Genomic DNA, 14,349 nt, shown 5'->3' on the forward strand with positions numbered 1-14,349 from the left:
CAGCTTCAGGAAGAATTGTATGAATTTGTCTTTTTAATATACTTGGACAGTCCTTAGAGGTTGAAGTGTATAAGCCACAGTGCAGGCCTAAGCGTCTTATTGATGCTGTTCAAGATCGCATGATATGAGTATGACACTAAATAATCCTCTTTTAGACTGCCAAGAATTTTCTGTTACCCTTATTAAAAATACATCAAAATAGCCTTAGGGTTTTTACATTCGAACGCAAATAATAGACAACAGCTGTAACGATAAAACTGTTTTCTTTCTTGCATGTTGTCTACGTGTCAATATATATATTTTTTGAATCCTCGCACGAACGAACCCTTCTGGTATGAAAGTGATGTTTTGCGTTGTTACTTGAGGAGAGAGATAAGATTGTTTTCAATAAATAAGATGATTATGTCTTGCTATTATTGTCATACTGCGTAATGGATATGTCTATAACTGGTCCTCAGATCATGACCTTGAGTCGAGTACTAATAACACAAGAACCTCACATGACTTGCAATAAGACCTTAAAGAAAACGGGATTCCCCAGAGTATGCTTAGACGACCTGAGATTTGGAATTTTTGGAGAATTTACTAGTTACATCGTCTTTCATCATCAAAAAATTATTACCGCTTTTGATTTCCTTTCTCAGGAGGAAAATTACATAGCACAAATAAGTACGAGAGGGCTGTTCGCGCAGATATGAGTACGGTACTTACCTTACAAAATGCGTGAAAGTACGGATAAGTGTGATATCATGAGCTGTGATTGGCATCTACCAATCACAGTGCACTCCTGATGGCTTATAACAGGAGAGGGAAATTCAATAATTCAGATTGCATAGCGAACGATTACGAGCAAGAATCACTTGGCTTTGTTAACCTGGAAAGTACCTCAAGCTTTTGGAAGGTAAAGTTTAATTATAATGGACTGATCGTGGTAATATACTCATGAGATTTGGGTCAAATTGCTTAAAAGTATATTGCAATTTTACTGATATTGGTTGCTTACCAAATTAATTCAGTTCTACCGTTGGTGGTTTTGAAACACGTTTTGTTCTCTGAGAGGTTTTGGCGGGCTTCACAGTTGACGTTACTGGATTACTAAAACGCTCAGTTATATCTTGTGGTTTGAAATACGACTTGTTCGGAATTCCCGAAAATTGAAAATCCTACCAAACGAAAAGCAAATGTAATATTTGTCTTGGCTTTTACAATTTAAAAACAATCACGCTTCGTTACGTATTCTGTTAACTGATTACACGGTCCATAAATTTCGATAATCACTCGCTGCCGGGTGTGATATCATGGGTCGAACACTCGCTGACAATATTTGTCCGCATTTCACTGCTTTGCGGCAATGATTTTGAATGAGAGTTAGCTAGGCTAATTTAGGTAATTACGCACACTTTGTTCTGCATCAACAGTTCGTGATATCAGAATGGAATGGCATAAATTTAAAACACTTGAAAATGATGGCACACTGCTATTTATGTCGTTCAGTGTTCAGCAATCTTCGGGGACAATCACTATTATGACCGAACCGTTTAAACAAAAGATATGGCGAAAAAATTTACTTATCAATAACAATAACAAGCTATCGAACATAAGAAAATAACAGTCTTCGATTAAAAAATCGTCTATCTGTGGAGAAAAAAATCCTCGATTGTGCGTTTTGTAATATTAAACAAAACTGCGTTTGTAAATTTTACATACCATCATAGTAGATGAGTCAGTTTTGATTTAATAGCACAGATAAATATTTGCTGTAAGTCTAGTTTCGTTTCAGTTTTTTTCCAAGTATCAGTTTTTGTCACTTTCCCTTTCGAAAAACTACTAAACGAAGCATGTTATTTGTACATGTAAAATTGGGTACTTTTGGATGCTTAGAATTTCAACAGCCCCCAATTTTTTGATCGCCGAAGCTAAAATATCTCCTTTAATATCTGTGGATGCGCACAGAAAAAAAAAAAATTATGAGAAACGGGACATCAGCTATACGCATTCAGCTATATGCAGTCGTACCTGTCAAAGCTGTGTTAAATTTCCGTGCATTGTGGTGTGTAGATCATTTCAAATATCAAAAACATGTTTATGTAAAGCAAGTGCGGGAATGTGATTTGTCAACCTAAGATGTGAATTGACTGGGAGAAGTTGTTTTGTTTCGGAAGTCTTTCTGTGGCTTAGCAGATAAGAGGAAAAAAGATCCTTAATATTGGCTCGTGTGTTTTCAGGCAACGTTACAACTTCCCATCGCACCTTGTATTACATCAGCGATATTTGCTATTTTGATCGCCTTCCGCTCTGCTCACAAGTAAATGCTGACACTGCATCATGATTCGTCTCAAGCGAGTTAACGTAAAATGTCAAAACCTTGCAAAAATTTTTTTTTACAATGTCATTTTTATAATACCGCTGCAACAGCATATTAAATGTCGAGAAAAATTATTTCGATCGAACACCTTGAGACACGGTATTTTCCCATAACTGGGTTTTCTTCATTAACATGGCATTTCGTCAGCATATCAAGGCCATGTTATGTGTGGCTTTGCGTATTTAGTACTGTGTCAAATGAATCCTGTAAACTGCGGTACAAAACAAACTGCCCAATTACTTCTTACAGTTTTAATTAATAATCCATAGATAACAATAAACTACATTTAAGTAGGGAAATGGAACCTGTTGATGTTAGTTTACGGTTAATGGGCCCTTTGCAGCTAACGGTCACATGGTATAGAATCCACCATGCTAAAGAACAAGTTATACATGTACTGGGAAATCCAAAACAAAGCGACTTCATCCAGTCAAACTTGAATTTTCTTTGTTTTGGATGTGCCAGTGCGTAGCTTACTCTCCAGCATGGTACATTTTGTACCATGTCACCGTTAGCTACAAAGTGTCCATTGCAAGGACAGTAAACGAAAAACATGCAAATCATAGTACCATGAACATAAAATCATTCAGCGCAGCTATCAAGTTGAGTTCAGTCTACATATCGGTCGATTTATGTCCAGAAAAATGAAAAGATCGTTTGGCGGCTTCTTCGAGGATCGGAAGAGAATGTTCTTAAGCCACGTGTATCATCTTTTGTACAGGATCAAAATAATGTCTGAAGTATATTGGGGCTTCTGCCAGGCAACATCACAATATCCAAATGCGTGGAGTACATGTACCTTTGTTTTATACGCATACAGGGGAACCGAAATGTTAAGTCGGAATTCCGAAAACGTTTACTTCTTCATGATCAAGTCAAGTCTTTTACAGTAGAGGCCTTAATTCTCCAAGTTTAAAATTGACGTGATTGTTAAAAGACAGAGTTTGTTCTATAAAACGCCAAGGTTTTTCAAAGAAATCTGATGTTTTTTGTAAAGGGAGTTTCGTTGTACGATAAAACTACGTCATTAGAATTCGCGGATTTTGGCTAGTATTCCATATCAATCGGCCGTTTTATTACATGGCTAAAAGTTGCTTTGGCTAGCAAAATCGTGAACTAATCAGGCATAGAATCTGCTGCGCCCTCATTTTTAAATTCAACTGAAAGACAAGTTATAGGACAGTAAAATCACTTTTTCCGCCCTTGAATCATCGTTTCCGCGATGAAATATATTTTATCTCCATTTCGCTAATCAGGCCTTCCTTGGCTCTTATACTGCCTTGTTTGGCTTTGCTAACAGTGTTGGTTAAAATAAACTAAAACAGCTTTCACAGAAGTCAGAGATTATTCCCGTTCTCAACTCGGCCAAAAGAAGGTAAGAATACAGCGCATTAAGCAAACACAACACAACTCAACTGATGAAGAGCTGGAACCTCTCGAGTTGTTGGAAAACAACGCTGAGATGAACTCAGTACACGGCCTCATTTGTTCTAAGGTCATCCAAAGAAAGAGTTAGAATTACGCTTACGCATTACGCGCACACGGCAGAAATGATCACGTGACCATGTTTAATCTACATTTTCCCCTCGCTGTTTTCAGTTTCTCAGTTTGTTCTTTAAAAAACCACCAAGGTATTTCAAAGAAATCTGATGTTTTTAAGGAAGTTTCCTAATGTACGATAAAACTATGTAAAACGCGAATCTCACTTTTTTGGTGTTTGCCGTAAACGAGATTCTCAATCTATCTATTATCAGTTTCCACCAACATATTCTCTAATTGGAAACGATACATGGTTTTACAACGTTTCGTATTCTGGTAGCATTATGTCGCACGGAAATTGAGTATGGTCCGATTATCGTGCAACCTCTATGCGACGGTTTCTATTGTTGTCTGGCTTCTCATTTCGTGTCGCTGTGAACTGACGAGTTGAGACACGACCAAGCTTTTTTGACGTTTCATGGATATTTTTCGTGAGAGCTGAAAATAAGTTGTAAGGCTGAAGTGTCCTGTTGTTGTTATTTTCCTCTTTAGTTCTCCGCTATTTCCTTGCAAAGATGTGTCAAAGATCACTGCAGATCATTCTACTTGTTACGCTGACTGCTCTAGCGGCAAATGAAGTAAATGGAACTTACTACCTCAAACAGGCTCAACGTCAGTTAAGAAAAAGAGATTGGTCGTATGCGTGGGTAAGTGAGAAAGCATTACCTAAGGGTTATTAGTAAGCGCCCTTCAGTCTCGCCTCAGTTGCCGGGAATGTGTACAGCATCTGGAGTGGTTCAACACAGCCAGCCTGGGTATGCCGTGCTATGTATATGTTGTGGTTCAATTTTATCCTTGGTTTAAATTTTATTTTCCATTGTTTCAAACTCATTATCATACATTACCATACCCAAGAACAATAGGAAGATAAAATTTAAACCAAGGATAAATTTGAACCAAATCATATATTCTCCTCAAAGTTACCACGGCAGTAAAGAAATGGAGTTGAATGGACAGAATAATTCCACTAACAACTGTTTTGTTTGATATATGTTACGTAAGGGAATCGCCTAATGGCCAATGGACATAGCAGTTCAACAACCTTTGATTTACTGGTTTCAGTGTGATCTTCTAATTCTACAAACCTTTCGGTTTCCTTTAAAATTCAGTTTTTTTTCACCACTTTCTATTTTGTATTAAATTTTGGATTTTAACTAGTACTGAGGGTGAATAACCTTGGGAATGTCTCTTTGAATATGAAAGCATAAGAGGGGCTGTGCGCGAAGATGTCATTGAGCACTGCAGACGGATGCGTTCACTCCTCCTCCCCAGCTTGTCTTTCTAGAGTTTTTTCCAAGCGTGTCGCGTGTTGCATGATTGGAATCCAATATCGCAGACGCTTGCGTATTCCGGTTTACACGGGTGCTGCATGGACACCACAATGACAACAACAACAACAAGCTTTATTTGCATGACTATAACAAATACAGTATTGCAAAAGCTATTCATAGCTAATTATTGATTCGTTAACTAATTCTTAAGATAACTTAAAATAAAATCACAATGATTACTAAAAGAACCATAAAAGGGGAACACAATTTATTTGCGTTTCCATTTATGCTTGCGCGGGACCGGTTGCCACATGTTTCTTCTGTTGAAAAGTGTATTTGCGTCTTACGTTTAAAACAAACTTTAAGGAGTCGTGAACTCACCAAAAACGAAGCCCTTGTATGATATCCTCCTGTGCATAAATTTCTTTAGGGCCAAGTAACCACTAAAGGGGCCTTTGTGTCTGGGTGCGAGTGCCTCAGCATCATAACCAGACGCTGGGTTCCTTCTGCACACCAGCGTTGTCGGCCTTTGCATGCTTCTGAATATCACTGAGAATCAGTTAGGATTTTTTAGAGCTGTTTTTAATTGAGCGTCGGAAGTAATGGTTTTGCTTTAATTTACTCTGTGATTGGATAGCAAAACTTGCGCCACTTTGTCAACCAATGAGAAACAAAATCAAAACCAATCGTGACTCGCTCGCACGCGATTTCCCGCGCTTGGCCTCGGTTAAATGTATCTCTTCCGAGTTCTCATTGGTTTACTTTCTTTTCTGATTGGTTAGAGTGATAACTCTAGTTTTGGTTTTATGACACTCAAATGATTACCGCTCAAACTGTTTCGTTTATTCTTCACAGTGTTCTTCAGCGTGTAACAACAAAATCTGTCGGCTGGTGGAGAAAAATGGCAAATTCGACGAAACGTATGACAACTGTGACTGCGGAGTGGATTGCTATTGTTTGTACAGCGAGACAAAATACGGTCACTACATCTACAAATGTACGCCGGTTTGAGGTCAGACCACAAGACGAATACTATTGGACCATCATCCGAGTGTTTCCTCGAACATTGAAAGCGTAAAACAAAGACGATCTCGAAAAAACGAGTGCAATTAGGCAAATGAGCGGTGGGCTAGTTAAAAGGAAAGAAAATGTAATCTAATAAAGATTATTACTTGTAGTTTGTGTGTGATTGTTGGGCTGGTTTACTGAGATTTGTGGCTGCTTTTCGCATGACTGAAGTGCGGTAAGCAGGATCGAGTCATAAAAGTATAGGCTTCAGATTGTTCTGAAACCAATTTGTTCGAACGTTCAAATATATGTTCGTCAATGATAAGTAGGGTGTCATTTTAACTTAACAAAGCGAAATATGCCGGCTTACCCCTGCGTATGCCTTGTATTCAGTGTTTGGATACAACGTTAATCGACAACAATTTATCAGTTTCTTCTTAATCATTTGCTGGATGAAGTGGGTAGTTTGAATCAAACATGGCTCCTTCGTAAAGAAGATTTGAGAGGTTGATGGTTATGTCTCGAAAAATATTATTTTCCCCCTTTTAGAAGCTGGTAAAGAAAAAGAGATTAGATAAAAAAAAGTAATACTGTTGGGTTTCTATTTGGGCTATTTAGAACAATAAGATATACTTTTGGCTTTTGTTGCGCGTAATTTACAGCACTACGCACATCATTAACTTGCGCAATACTGTCAGTGCAACTAGCAAGGCGAGAATGACGTCCGCTGACTGAACATCAAGAAAACGGATTATGAGAAAGTCTACACTACAAAAACCTTAGCATTTTGAAGACACATCGTCGATCAGAGGTAAAAAAAAACCCTAATCACAAAAGAATTAAAATTACTAGCCATTTCAGTTGTATATTAAGTAATTGGGACCATAGATTTTTCCTATTCGAGTGACTTAACTGTTGAAAGTCTTTAGCCAACAAGGTGAATGACTACTTTGTTAGCCTGACGGATGGCTTTCAGGCCTTACAGTCCTCCAAGCCAACCATCCAAACTGTCCTCTCCTGACCTCCTGGTAACAGTGAGGGAAGTTCAGGCATCCCTGTCTAGCTTGAAGACTTGCAAAGCTATTGGACCTGACATGATATCAAATAGGGTCCTTAAGGAATTTGCTCCTGGACTGGCTCCAGTTATAATGGATATTTACAATCGATCATTTTGTAGAAGGATATGTGCCTGGTCTGCTTAAGAGTTCCATCGTAAACCCACTACCCAAAGTATCCCCTCCCCAGGAAATCAAATCCGATTTGAGACCCATCGCTCTGACATGCACTATTGCTAAGGAAGGATTCACGAGGAGTAGGCTTATTAAACAAATTTCTGAGAGAATTGACCCCCGTCATAGAAAAAGGCACTATACCGCTGATACTCTAATCTACCTCCTACAGGCTTTTCATGAGGCTACAGATACTGGAGAATGTGTTACGAGGATATTCTTTGCTGGCTTCTCCAAGGGGTTTAATCTTATAGATCACAACATCCTTCTGAAGGAGCTATCTAGCTTTAATGTTGATCCTGTACATGTGCTGCCGGGTCATCTGAATTTGGGCATTCCTGGCTGATAGAAGACAGGCTGTAAGGATCCCGTAATACTTTGTCTGATTGGAAATCGCTCAAGGGTGGCACTAGCCCACGGGGGACAAAACTTGGTGTCATCTTGTTTACAGTAATAATTAACAATCTACTGAAAGAATGGAACTTGAGGATTAAATTTGTTGACAACACTACAGCACTTGAAATCTTGCCTAGGAACAGTATCAACCTACTCAACCTTGTTGCTAATGACATCTACAATTTTTCCAGTGAACACAACATGAGTTTAAAAACCCCAAAAAGTGCAAAGAGATGTTGGTCAATTTCATGTATATAATCATAATTTTGTATTGTCACCTATAATTCTTGGCAACAACGTTGTAGATCGCGTTACCATTTATAACCTCCTCGGAGTGTATATTAATAACGACGTAAAGTAGAACTATCATAATTATTGACTATATCTTTAAGAAGGCCTATAAGCCCCTCTTCTAATTGCAAATATTACGAAATGCAGGAGTAGCTAGTAGACAAATCCCTAAAATGTACTTAACCACAATAAGACCTATTTTAGAGTACGGTGTACAGGTGTGCCAGGACATTCCTGCCTTCCTTTCTGACAAGCTTGGAATGGTTCAGAAAAGGGCCTTGCTTATTATATATCTATCCCTTGGCTATGCGGACGCCCTCAGTTTTTCCCAGCTCACAAGACTCGCAACGAGGAGGAATCAGTTAATATGCACTAAATAAAATACCATCCAAATCACTTTTTACTACCCAAAAGCAGAGGACACAACCACGGTTACAACCTTGCGTCAGAGACGCCCGGGGCCCCGGGCAGAGACGATCTGTAATACCAAAGCAAGTACAACAGTAACATGTGCCGCACAAAGCGTTCCGGCTCATTTATTACCTTTTATCAAGGGCACAGTGTGCAAATGTAGTTACTTCATACTATAGTAGTGTATGTAATTATAGTATTATTATAGTAGTGTTAACTTTTTAAGCTGGATTTTATCCCTGTAATTCAGTTTTTAACTGCAATGGTGAATAATAAGCGGTCATTATCATTATTATGAAAATCCCAAGTGTAAACTGCGGACGATTTCAATCCGATTTGGTCGTGATTTGTCGTCACGATATCACAGAGGTTTTGAACATGTTCGATCACGCAACTTGGGGGCGATTTGGGCTATAGTCTGACGGATTATGCTCGTAAAATCGAGTATTATGCTTTTCGGCGTCACCTATGAAACCAAGGTAAATATTATGCTCAAAATTACGCTCGTTTGGAGGTATTATGCTCATTATTATATTCCAGTCTATAATTACATTTTTCCCTTTGTACCTATTAAATAAACATTCATACAATATCAGACAAAACAGAATCAGTGCCTGGGAGCCTGGCATAATGAGGTAACCAGGCCTTTGATTATGCCAAAATGCCCTGGGTACGAGTCCCTAAGGGTCATCCTACAGTTCAGATTCAGTTCCTAAAATGCTCGCGCTTTTATCAACCTTATTTTAGATTTCTAGCGGGAGTTGCATCTGATTATGCCCCCCCCCCCCCAAAAGAAATGAGTATTTTATGCCAGCATTATGCCTGATGCTTCAGATATAGTATTATTCTCAAAATCATTTATGCAGGCATAATCCGTCAGACCCTATTTTTTGTAGGTGGGGGGGGGGGGGGGTGGGGGAGGAGGGGATTGAAGCAAATATCGCCCAAATGGCAGTGAAATCCCCGCTGGTTTCCGCTTCCTATTTTCATCGCGAACTCGACCGCGACTGAAGTGCAACAAAAATCTGGTTAAAAATTCGCCTGTGTACAATTGCCCTTTACACGTTCCCAAACAGGAGTCATCATGGTCGTTCCCATCCCAAATGAGAACGAGGGAAGGTGGGGTGGTAGAGAGAAACGTAGATCACCCTTCCTGCCCCCCCCCCTTTCTCACTCTTAAACATATAGTTCGTGACTCCGAAAATCTAAACCAAACAGAGGGTTTTGTGAATGGCAAATATAATTCCATGGCGCTTTATTGTTGACACAAGCAAGCGCTTTGCAGCCCAACGAAGAAATCAAGTGAAAATAATAATATTATGTAGAAACACAAGTAAAACGTTATCCTTTATTCAATTAACTCGTAATAAGAACGTGATTCTTTTATAAAATGTAGCTGACAATTCCTATTGTCTTGAAAGTAATGAATCACGCCTGTTTATTCAAACGTGTAAGACTAAAAAACCTAAATCGCGTTTGACGTCACAAACAAACTTTTTGACTGTTGGGGGCTAGTTAAGATTCATTCTTGTAAAGAACATTTTATTTCTAAGGCTACGGCAAAACAGTAGTCGATATATCTGACGAAAAATAATTGTTATTTCTTCAGTCAGTGTCCTGTTTGTAATGTATCGATAATGATTTGGCCATATCTCTGCCGGTAAAACTCGCCAAAATTTCTAGAGTTAAACTTCCGCGCTTCAAAAGCTGATTTGTTTGGCCGATCAAGAATCAAGACCGAACAATTTGTCACTCAGTTTTACTCAGGTAATCAACTGAAACATTATAGCGAAGTTTGAAAGCTGGATTTTCCGGTTCGTCAGTGCCACCAATAAAACAGGTGATTAAAGGTAACGAACATACAGACTTTTTATATAATAACGTTTATTTTGTTCGTAATAGATGGATAGACAGCTTTATTTCAACAGGGTAACTCTTTCAGCAAGAACTACTATCACTATTAGGCCCTAAATATAATAAACTGACATACTAGCAATGAAAGTACAACTAACAATGTACTATTATAGCAAAACAGAAATATACAGTTTAAAGCTAATAACTAAGACTATTTTCAGTCACCCATAACGAATATCAGCACAGATTTCGAAACTAAACGATCTTACTTTTCAGATAGTCGTTTTGGGCAAACTTCCTTTGAAAATGCATCGGACGTGGAAATGGGTCCTGGTGTTGATCCTGTACTTCTCCTTGCTAATGACACCATCTGGTTGCTGGCGCCGCCGACGTCAACGCTATGTTCGAAGGGTAAGGCAACGAATCATGAAGGCTTCCTACGTGGTGGGCTTTTGATCTCAGACATTTTGATTAATTTGTTTTTTTCAATAAAATTTATTTTAGTCTGTTGTTTCGGAGGACTACAACTGTTTTTTTTTTGAGTATCAAAGAAGACTAACGCGGAAATTTGTAAACCCTGAAATTTTCGACCGCTTAAATGTTCAACTAAACTACCAAAGAAAGGTTGACCTGGCAAAATTAAGGTCCTTAAATGGTCTGCCGGAACAGAAAATGGTATTTTAACAGTGGCTTGTAGATATCTTCCTTCATAGAACCCACATAGAGGCGAAATTTAGCAAGCCATGGCTTAGAATAAAGCTTCCTTTGGAATAAATGTGATAGTATATTTTTTAAGCCGGGTAAATAAATGAGAATGATGTATTATTCAGTCAGTGACCCAATTGAGTTCTCAGTCCAAACAGGAGTCGAACCTTTGACCTTTCGATTACTTCTTCGAATGCTCTACGGCTTTTACGTTCTATTCTTGTGAAAATAGAAAACCAGCCCCTGTGGTTGTTTTCACATTGCTTGATTTCCCTTAATTCAAACTCTAACTTTGCTGTGGTGATTTTATTGCAGTGTACCTGTTCAAAGCCAAGGCCTAATTCATGGTGTAAAATGGAAATGAGGGACGCGTCAGGCACAAAGCATACAGTGTTTGGTAAAGATTGCCGCTCGTACTGCTCACCACACGGCTGTGGTAATAAGCGCTGCCTATATTCCACTACACGAGGCTCGATATCTTATTATAAATGTTATTAAGGGAGGCGGCGTGGCCTTGTGGTTGGGGCGCTGGACATGTAATCTGGAGGCCCCGGGTTCAAGTCCCGCTCTGACCACTTGGATTTGTTTCACGGTAGCCCCGTTTTCAAATCCAAGGCCACGCTTTGAAAATACCTAACTGGTTTGCCCCCCACCAGTTGGAAATTTTAACAAATGTTATGTTCAGTTTGTATATTTATTTCAAGGATTTCATATAGTGTCCCCAGTGCGTTACAGTGCTTAATACTTCGACACTTACATAAAGTCATTTATTTATTTAAAAAGTATAGGAAACCGGTTGCAGATAGCATCACTCCTTAACTCTAATCGTTTAACCTTCAACTTCTTAGGATTGGCATTTAAAAGAATCGGGCCGGACCTTGAAAATTCTACAACTTGCTTGAAAATCAACCGAAAAAAAAAATTGAAATTAAAAAGTAAAGGAAAAACTTATACACATTATCCCTGGAAACCGGAGAGAGAGGGGAGGGGGGGGGGGGGGGGGGGAGTAGGAAGGCAGTGGAAACTCATTATAGAAGTGACAACAATGTTTTTAGTTTCAATTCATTGTTTGGTATCACTTGAATGTCTACTAAAACGACCACCATTAATTATCCCTAAAGGGGCAAGGAAAAGGTATTTTGGACCATCGTGTGCATTTTCGTTAATTACGAGTTCTCATCAAAACGATGCAAAATTCTTTTGTTGATAAAGTAACGGCCACAGAACAAATAAAGACGATTCTGAACATTATAGATCACACTTTAATACAAATTGTGCAAAATTTGAAAAAATTCGGGTCGCCGTTTTGCAAGTTTACCTAACTGCAATCTCTTTTAATCTTTTTTACGTTTGCCCATCCACTCTTCCCTTTTACTTCCCAGTTTTTCTTATGTGTTTTTCCATACCGAGGCTTAAGCGCTTATTTTAATTTTCATTCAATTTTATGGCCAGTTTCTGCAGTTTGACGTGTTTAAATATCCAGAAATTGCTTGACCTAGCCCCTTTAAGGGCTTTGTGGTGGATGTACTTGTGAATCGATACCTCTTACAGATGAAAATGACGGAATTAGAGCCACGCCTTCCCTTTAAGCCTGGTTTATACGTACGACGCAAGCATAAGGATAAGCACAAGCATAGGCACAAGGATGTTTACACGTGCGATAAGCATAAGCATAAGGTGACACACGTAAGTGCAGAAGTATAAAAATGTGGGATAATCGCGCGGCCGGACTGTCTTTTGGCGCGAGATTTGATTCCAACATGGCGGACTAGAATGTACCCTGACAGCTTGTCACTGTTTTTCAGTTTCCTTTCCTTGCGCTTGTGCTTATGCTTGCGTCGTCCCGGTTTACACGTACGACGCAACGACACAAGCACAAGCACAAGAGAATGGAACGATTTCCATTCTCTTGTGCTTGTGCTTATGCTTGCGTCTTACGTGTAAACCAGGCCTAACATCACCAATGATTAACCTATCACTTTTATTCAGTGGGATACCTTTCCCTCTCCTCCCTTCCTTTTCCAGCGAAGACTACAGAAAAACATAAGGATTTCATCCACAGACTCAAAAAGCAGAATCACCTTACATACATGGAAAGCTACAAAGCACAACAGCAAAGTACTTCCAACGGCTTTCGGTAATCATGACATCACGCTGCCGGTAGGATTTCATCTTCTGACCCAAAGCTGGAACTTAGTTGAACGGTGTAAATGACATCGCTATAGGGAAGTAACTACTCTATTTGTTTCCTTTGAATAATTCCACCTTACGATTTCATACACAGAGTAAAAACTTACAACCACCTCGTACAGCACAACAAACAGCAACGCAGGAACGCACTTCTCAATAACGTGTATTTGAATAACAACACTTGAGGATTTTATGCACAGGCGCAAAAACCTAGAACCACCTTGTACAGCATAATAAACAGCGCCACGGGATAGTACCGGTTACTGCAGCTTTCATTTGAATAATCACACTTAAGGATTTCATGCACAGACTCAAAAGTTAGAAAAGAGGTTACCTGACCCAAGATTTGATTCTAAAAGACAAAGGATTTGACGTGGAGTTTGGCGACGTTTGACTTCTGTTATCCGCAGTTGATCTTAGCATTAAGAATCTGCAAACGGCCTCAGGAACAGGTGGTTGTTCAAAGATTGATTACGCTCTTCCCGTATTACCGTCAACTTTGTTCCAGTCTTATAAGTCTGGGCGATAAAAATTTCTGTAAACTCGTCACGATCCCAGCCGCGTATTAACTTCGACTTGCCTCAAAAACTGCTATTAATAACTAAACACCCTCGCAACAACTGAAATAAAAAGATTATTCTTGGATTACAATTAATCGCACTTCGAACAACTGGAGTTGACTATAGAACAGAGGTGATAATTATAAGCAACTTATCAAGACCTGTACATGTGGGATTAAACTTGGAACCAATTAGTTACGTTGAAGCACCTAAACTGGCCGATTATATATTATTAATATTATGTGATAGGGATGATATTGTCTTAATTTAAAAGGCTTATGTAAATGAAATAAAATATAATTAAAATACGACTAGCGTTCCATTCCTTGAGCGGTTTTTAATCGGGGGTCGAAAGTAGTTCGCGTTTCCTTTAGTTTCGCTTTACTACGCTCTGTGTTTGGTTAGCAAAACTTGGATCACTTTTTCAACCAATAAGATTCATAACCAAAACCAATCGTGACTCACTCGCACGCTTTTTCCCGCGCTTGGCGCCAATTACGTGAATTTGCTTCGAATTCTGATTGGCTCAT

General features: G+C 39.0%; 2 long non-coding RNA genes across 4 annotated transcripts; both read left to right on the forward strand.

The window, feature by feature from the left end:
* The first annotated feature begins 761 nt into the window (after positions 1-761).
* On the forward strand, positions 762-6,346 carry LOC146464382 (uncharacterized). The gene is made up of 3 exons (XR_014868488.1): positions 762-901; positions 4,397-4,551; positions 6,031-6,346. It is a non-coding gene; the product is annotated as an uncharacterized LOC146464382 (long non-coding RNA).
* Positions 6,347-10,034: 3,688 nt separating this feature from the next.
* On the forward strand, positions 10,035-14,130 carry LOC146464383 (uncharacterized). Of its 3 annotated transcripts, none has more exons than XR_014868485.1 (3): positions 10,035-10,360; positions 10,641-10,775; positions 11,385-14,130. It is a non-coding gene; the product is annotated as an uncharacterized LOC146464383 (long non-coding RNA). The 3 variants fall into 3 exon arrangements; XR_014868486.1 differs by having other exon boundaries at positions 10,081-10,350; XR_014868487.1 differs by having other exon boundaries at positions 10,082-10,277.
* Positions 14,131-14,349: the final 219 nt, after the last annotated feature.

This window comes from Pavona decussata, unplaced genomic scaffold, assembly GCF_977016875.1.
Source record: "Pavona decussata unplaced genomic scaffold, jaPavDecu1.1 SCAFFOLD_164, whole genome shotgun sequence".
Classification (NCBI taxonomy): domain Eukaryota; kingdom Metazoa; phylum Cnidaria; class Anthozoa; order Scleractinia; family Agariciidae; genus Pavona; species Pavona decussata.